An 8,052-nucleotide genomic window follows, 5' to 3' on the forward strand; every position below is an offset into this window, starting at 1 on the left:
ACCAAACCCTCAATTTCTTTGGTCATTCAGCATTCCCTATACCTACCAGCCTTCCCTTTCACCCTGACAGGTATATACTTTCTCTGGATTCTTGTTATCTCATTTCTGAAGGCTTCCCATTTTCTAGCCGTCCCTTTACCTGCGAACATCTGCCTCCAGTCAGCTTTTGAAAGTTCTTGCCTAATACCGTCAAAATTGGCCTTTCTCAAATTTAGAACTTCAACTTTTAGATCTGGTCTATCCTTTTCCATCACTATTTTAAAACGAATAGAATTATGGTCGCTGGCCCCAAAGTGCTCCCCCACTGACACCTCAGTCACATGCCCTGCCTTATTTCCCAAGAGTAGGTCAAGTTTTTCTCTAGTAGGTACATCCACATACTGAATCAGAAAATTGTCTTGTACACAGTTAAGAAATTCCTCTCCATCTAAACCTTTAACACTATGGCAGTCCCAGTCGATGTTTGGAAAGTTAAAATCCCCTACCATAACCACCCTATTATTCTTACAGATAGTTGAGATCTCCTTACAAGTTTGTTTCTCAATTTCCCTCTGACTATTGGGGGGTCTGTAATACAATCCCAATAAGGTGATCATCCCTTTCTTATTTCTCAGTTCCACCCAAATATCTTCCCTGGATGTATTTCTGGGAATATCCTCCCTTAGCACAGTTGCAATATTATCCCTTATCAAAAATGCCACTCCCCCTCCTCTCTTGCCTCCCTTTCTATCCTTCCTATAGCATTTGTATCCTGGAACATTCAGCTGCCAGTCCTGCCCATCCCTGAGCCATGTTTCTGTAATTGCTGTGATATCCCTGTCCCATGCTCCTAACCATGCCCTGAGTTCATCTGCCTTCCCTGTTAGGCCCCTTGCGTTGAAATAAATGCAGTTTAATTTATTAGTCCTACATTGTCCCTGCCTGCCCTGACTGTTTTGTAAGTATTCAGAAATTGCATCCTTCACAATGGATCCCCCAACTGAGGTTACTCTAATTGGTCTGTAATTTTCTATCTTTTGCCTTTCTCCATTTGGAAACAGGGGTGTCACCTCAGCGATTTTCCAGTCCTGTCGGACCCTCCCTGATTCTAGCAGTTCCTGAAAAAATACCACCAACACCTCCGTTATGTCTTCAGCTTAGACCAGCTTAGGCAAAAAGGACCAGTTCAGTATCGGATACCTGTTTGGCATAGACAAGTTGGGCTGAAGGTTCTATTTCTGAGCTGTCTGACTCTATGACTTGTGATTTTGTTGGACAGAGAGAAATGAGGCCCAAGGAGGAGCACAGGAGCAGGGGGCAGCACTAGAACCTTAGACCTCTGGGTGTAGTCCATCTAGTCCAGGTGATTTATCCACCTTCAGGCCATTCAGTTTTTCTAACATCTCTCCTTGGTGATGGCCATTGTACTCAGCTCTGCCCCCTTCACTCTCTCAAATTTTTGGGATATTACTCATGTCTTCCACCATGAAGACTGATGTGAAGTAAATATTCAGTTCCTCAGCTATTTGCTTGTTCCCCACTACTTTCTCTCCAGCGTCTTTTCCAACAGCCCAAAGTCCACTTTTGCCTCTCTTTGCCCTTTATATATCTAAAGAAACTCTTCCAGTTTTCATTTATATTATTGGCTAGCTGACCCTCATATTTAATCTTCTCCTTCCTTTGTTTTTGTTGCTCTCTTTTGATCTTTGTAAGCTTCCTGACCCTCTGGTTTCCCACTGCCCATCGTCACACTATATGCTTTCTCTTTTGTTTTTATGCTATCCCCAAGTTTCCTAGTCAGCCACGGTGGCCCCATCCTCCCTGTATCATGCTTCTTTTTCCTAGGGATGGATTTCTGCTGTGTCTCCTGAATTACTCCCGGAAACTCCTGCCATTGCTGTTCCACTGTATTTCCTGCATGGCTCCTCTCCAAGTCAATTCTAACCCTTTCCTCCCAGAATAGGGAGATTGTGGGGCAAGGAATAGCGGATGGAGTTTAATTGAGATCAATGTGCATTGTTGCATTTTGGTAAGCCAAGCTAGGGTAGGACTTGCACAGTTAAAGGGCAGGGCCATGGGGCTGAACAGAGAGACTGAGGGGAACAGGTACAAAGTTTCTTGAACGAGGTGTCACACTTAGAGAGGGTGGTGAAGCATTTGGCACACTTACCATCAGTCATCGCATTGAGTACAGGAGTTGGGATGTCATGTTACAGCCGTTCAAGATATTCTGGAAAGGCATCTAAAATGATTTACAAGGATGTAACCAAGACTGGAGGTTTGAGTTACAATGAGAGACTGGATAGGCTTGGACTTTTTCCCCTGGAATGTAAAGACTGAAGGGTGACCTGAAAGAGGTTTATAAAATTGTGAGCAACATAGATAAGTTGAATAGTCAAGATCATTCCCCCAGGTAGGGAGTCCAAAACTACAGGGGATAGTTTTAAGGTGAGAGGGGAATGATTTAAAAGGCACTTGAGTTGCAACATTTTTACACAGAGGGTGGTGTGAATATGGAACAAGCTTCCAGAGAAAGTAGTAGAGGCACATACAATTACACTATTTAAAAGACACTTGGACAGGTACCTGGATAGGAAAGGTTGAGAGGAATATGTGCCAAATGCAGGCAAAAAGGACCAGTTCAGTATCGGATACCTGTTTGGCATAAACAAGTTGGGCTGAAGGTTCTATTTCTGTGCTGTCTGACTCTATGACTTGTGATTTTATTGGACAGAGAGAAATGAGGCTCAAGGAGGAGCACAGGAATGAATTGCCATGGCAGGGGGCAGCACTGGAACAAGGTGGCAAGTTGGCTCTCGTGTCGGATGCAGAGTGCCACTGTACGGGATGGGAAGGGACAGCATACAAGATGCAAAGGGATAATGTTAGCACAGTTTGGTGAAGGGCATTACTACAGAATGATGAAGGCCAGCGTTATTCTGCGGTGCAGAGGGATTCTCACTGTACAGCATAACTTGGAGGGAGCAGGGCCCTTGGCCACATTTAGAATCCAATGGATCAGTCTGCAGACTGACTGAAAGCTGGCTGAAACCATGAGGAAAGAAACAGGAAATTGAGGAATAGAACCACTATGCGCTTGCCTTGAGCTCCCTCTTGTGCTTATATTAATGTCGATTTTTTTCAGGGCTCCTTTGCAGTCAGCATGGGAAATGATAACGAGAGTACCAGAATAATTGAGCTGTGAGGTTAGAAATGGACAGATGAGGATTTCAGTCGCAGATGTTTGGAAGTGGGGCTGGATGTGGCAAGCTATGGAGTTAGAAAAACTTGTCATATGGATGAGGAATGTAAAGGTTTTAGTATAAATGCAGACTGATTCTTTGCAAACAGATGCCACAGGTGACATACAGGTTATAAATGATTGAGGTGGAAATGTCATCAGTATATTTGTGGAACTTGACATTTTTTTGAAGTTGTCATCGATGGGAATTCAATGATTTCAGAAGGGCACGTTCCTGCTGTGTGTGCTATCTAGAATAAATAATTCCTTGCATCTTTATAGAATAACATCTTCCCTTTTGTACTCCATGTCCCTATTTATGAAACCTCAACGCTGTTGACCTTTTCTTTGAATTTAACAACCTGGGGTTGCAATTTCAAGGAGTTGTTCAAGTTGAACAGTTGTTCTCTTGGAACGTAGGATGAGGAGGACACTGATCACTCCCTCAAGCCTGTTCATCCCATCAATAAAATAATGACTTGTGACCTAATTGCATATTGCTGCAATTGTCCCCATAGAAACAGAGAAAACTGTAGATGTGAGAATCCAAAGTCGACAGGCAGGAGGCTGGAAGAACACAGCAAGCCAGGCAGCATCAGGAGCTAGAGAAGTCAAGGTTTCGGGTGTAACCCTTCTTCAGGACTGGGTGTGGATGTAGGGGGAGCTGCAAATAAAGGGGGTGGTGGTAACAGGGTGGTGAAGTGGGGAAAGGTGAAAAACAGGTCGAGGGCATGACTTGGTTGGTCAATGAATCCGGTTGGTGGCAGGGAGGAGTGGAAAGGAGGGGGAGGGGCTGGGAAGGGAGTCAGGGATGGGAAGGGAGGTTATTTGAAATTGGAGAACTCAATTTTGAGTCCTCCGGGCCATAGGCTGCCCAGGTGGAAGATGAGGTGTTGTTCCTCCAATTTGTGGTTTAGTTCATTATGGCAGTGGAGGAGGCCAAGGATTGTCATGTCAGAAAGGGAGTGGGAAGGGGAATTAAAATGGGCAGTGAATGGGAGATCCGGTCAGCCCTCATGGGCACGGCTGAGATGCTTGGTGACCCGTTCCCCAAGCTTACTTTGGTCTCCCTGATATAGGGAATTGTTCCGTTGGCAATAAATAAACTTACAACCTCAGATCTGAGAGTGACATAGGACTGAAAATCAGTTGCCATTTGTAGGTGAATTTCAAACTTGTTTTCCTGAAAGGATTGGCTCTAATGTGTACACTGACTCCAACATTCCCCCCCCCGCCCCAGTCCTCATCTCCCTACTGGGTTTACACCATGTCACCCAACGTTTCCCCTTTCATGCCCTCCGTACTCTGAGTCCAAATCCAGGTTTTTTTAAAAAACTTTGTTTCTATCTCCTCGGTGGCTACCTGACCTGCTGGGTATTTTTAGCATTTTCTCTCAGTACACCACAAAATAAGTGATTCTTTATCAGCAAGCTTCAAAGGACAGGAATGTAGATTTTAGCTCAGTATAGATAAAAGTCTTCATTGCAACATTCTGTATCAAAATACTTATTGCAAATTATAATACCTTTGTCCTTAGTAATTTGTCATGCAACATGTTACGACATGTTAATACAGAAAATATTTATCCCATGCCGTAATCTGTGAAAAATCGAGAGGCCAAGAACTAGTCAAAGTAAAAAGTAACAACTTTATTTCTTAAATTATAACAGAAAATAATTAACTAACAACTATTTACAACTCCTTCCTCTAACCTATTTTTTATTTCCCCTTCTCTGATACTAGTCCAATAAAACCCCCGATTAAGATTTACCAAAGTTCAAATTTCAAAACCAGGCAGCTGTCGAATCTTCCCTTTGTATCTTCCTCTGTAGATTTTCTTCTTCTTCGGATTCCTCTTTCACCAGTCATTGATAGATAAATATACCTTGAAGAGAGTTAATTTTCCAGGCAGTCTGCAGATGTTGGTGGTTTGGCAGTTCTCCTTCAACTGTTCATGTTTTCCTGGTCTTACCCCTCAAAGCATCAGATTATATCATTGGTTTTTAATCTTGTCAATATACTAAATTCAAACTTGATTGGAGTTTGGCATTTTTTGGGGGTATAAGTTAAACTGATTCGCCTAATTCAAATTTATTTTTGTCTCCAGGCAACCAGCTACTCTCGCGCTGGATCAAAAGGTTACATTGTATTTTGTTCAGAATATTTGGTGCTGTCAGGTAATTCTGCTAGCTTTTAACTTTCTTAAAGGTACAGTACACTTCTATACCTTCATAACACATGATCTTGTTTTTGGACTTTCAATTGAAAATAACATTTTCTCGAAGGCAGAATTCCAATATGTCAAGCATGACTTCAGTGAGATTAATAGTTATATGTGAATTAGTACTAGCATGCTGATGTAAAGCCCTGTCAAATATTGTCTGTTGCATTTGATATTTTATATTCTTTGGAGTGATTTTCAGCCATAGAAACACAACAACTGTCACTGGAGAAAATTTGCTGTGGAAACTAATGGGGTTAAAGGCCAATATGTCCTCTGGGCCTGACAAGATGCATTTTTTGATACTAAAATAAATAGCTACAGGGATAGTGGATACACTGCTAATAATCTTCCAAGAATTTTGATGTGGAAAATCGCCCAGTATGCCCTGTACATAAGAAACAGGTATGGAATGAGCTGCAAGAGGAAGTGGTGGAGGCTGGTACAATTGCAACTTTTAAAAGGCATCTGGATGGGTATATGAATATGAAGGGTTTGGAGGGATATGGGCCGGGTGCTGGCAGGTGGGACTAGATTGGGTTGGGATATCTGGTCGGCATGGACGGGTTGGACCAAAGGGTCTGTTTCCGTGTTGTTCATCTCTATGACTCTATGACTCTAATTCTTAGATTCTGGAAAAGTCCCAGATGATTGGAAAACTGCCAATGTAACACCTTTTGTTATCTAAAAAACGAAGGAAGTAAAAACAGGTAACTACAGAAGAGCTCACTTAGGATCTGTTATTGGGAAAATGTCAGAATCTATGATAAAAAGTATAATAGCAGATCATTTAGAAATGCATAAAACAATCAAACAGAGTCAGCATGAATTTATGGAGGTCAAATCATGCCTGTCAAATTTATTAGGATTATTTGAGGAAGTTACAAATAAGATAGATAAAAGGGTCGTAGTAGATTTAACATACTTGGATTTTCAGATGTGTTTGAAGTCAACACATTAAGTTATTGAATAAAATAAAAACTCACGGTGTTGGAGGTTGTATGTTAGCATATGTGGCACATAGGTTAACAAACAGAAGATAGAGATTTTGGATGAGAATTTTTTTAGACTGAGAACATGTAAATATTGGTGTGCTACAGAAATTTGTGCAAGGATCACTATTATTTACATTGTATGTCAGTGACTTGGGTCAGTAAAGTGAATGCACTTTTGCCAAGTTTTGTGGATGTCAAAAATATGTGGGTACACAAGTGGTGAGGATGGCACAAGGCATCTGTAGAAGGATATAGACAGGTTACATGAGTGGGCAAAAACTTTGTGGATGGAATTTAGTGTGGGGCAATGTGAGGTTCTGCATTTTTCGAGGAAGAATAGGGGAGCTGGATATTACTTAAATGGAGAAAGACTGCAGAAAGCTATACCACAGAGGGATTTGTGATCCTGGTCAATGAATCATGAAAAGCTAGCATCCAAGTTCAGCGGGTAATAGGGGAGGCAAGTGGAATGTTGGCCTTTATCTCAAAGGAAATGGAATATAAAAGTAGGAAGGGTTTGCTAAAGCCAAACAAGGCACTGGTCAAACCCCAACTGGAATAACATGAACAGTTTTGGGCCCCATATCTAATGAAAGATATACTGGCATTGAAGACAGTCCAGGGAATTTTCACAAGACTGAAACCAGAGGGACTGTTTTGATGATGTGTTGATAAGGCTGGGCCCATACTCATTAGAATATAAAAGAATGAGAGTTACAGTTATTGAAACATACATGGTTATTAGAGGACATGACAGGGTTTATTTGAAAAGGTTATTTCCCTTTGTGGGAGATTCTAGAACCAGAGGGCAAAATCTCAGAATAAGGGGTCACACATTTAAGATGAGGAGAAATATCTCCTCAAAGGATTCTGAATCTGTGGAATGCTTTCTCACAGAGAGCTGTCGAGGCTGGGTCTTAAAGTAATTCAAGGCTAGGATAAACAGATTGTTAATCAGTAAGGGAATCAGTGGTTGTGGGAAAAGCCAGGAAGCTGGAGTTGATGATTACCAGATCAGCACAATTTCATTGAATGGCAGAGCAGAGTCAATGGGCTAAATGACGTACATCTGCTCATGTGTTATAGTCACCAGTCACCATTCTAAATTACTCTGACAGCGATCTGTGACAACAATGGGACATAATTTCCTCCATCCAGAATATGTAGTTTGTTACATAAATAGCGTCACAGAATTTTCATTTTACTATCAGTTCCTGCACCATTGAAAAGTCTTCATTTGCACCCATCCATCGGTGTTAGTGACTGCCATAGAGTCATAGAGCATGGAAACAGACCCTTCGGTCCAACCAAGTCTTAGCCATTATGGCATAGGAAGGGATCATTTCATTCCTCATACATCCTACTCCCCCAGTTGATCTTTGTTTGTGTCAGTATACTTCATCATCTTGGTTTCCATCACCTCCATAAATAGAAATAACGAGTGCATAAAAAATGCTTCTCTTTCCCACAATCTAAACATTTGTGCCCTTGTTCTTGTATAAGCAGCTCACAGAAACAACTTATCTTTTTTACATTCTTGAATCATTACCATGTAGTGCAGGTACATCCACTATGCTGTTTAGGAGGGAATTCCAGGATTTTGAGCCGGTGACAAT

The sequence above is a fragment of the Chiloscyllium punctatum genome, chromosome 35, assembly GCF_047496795.1.
Source record: "Chiloscyllium punctatum isolate Juve2018m chromosome 35, sChiPun1.3, whole genome shotgun sequence".
Taxonomy (NCBI): domain Eukaryota; kingdom Metazoa; phylum Chordata; class Chondrichthyes; order Orectolobiformes; family Hemiscylliidae; genus Chiloscyllium; species Chiloscyllium punctatum.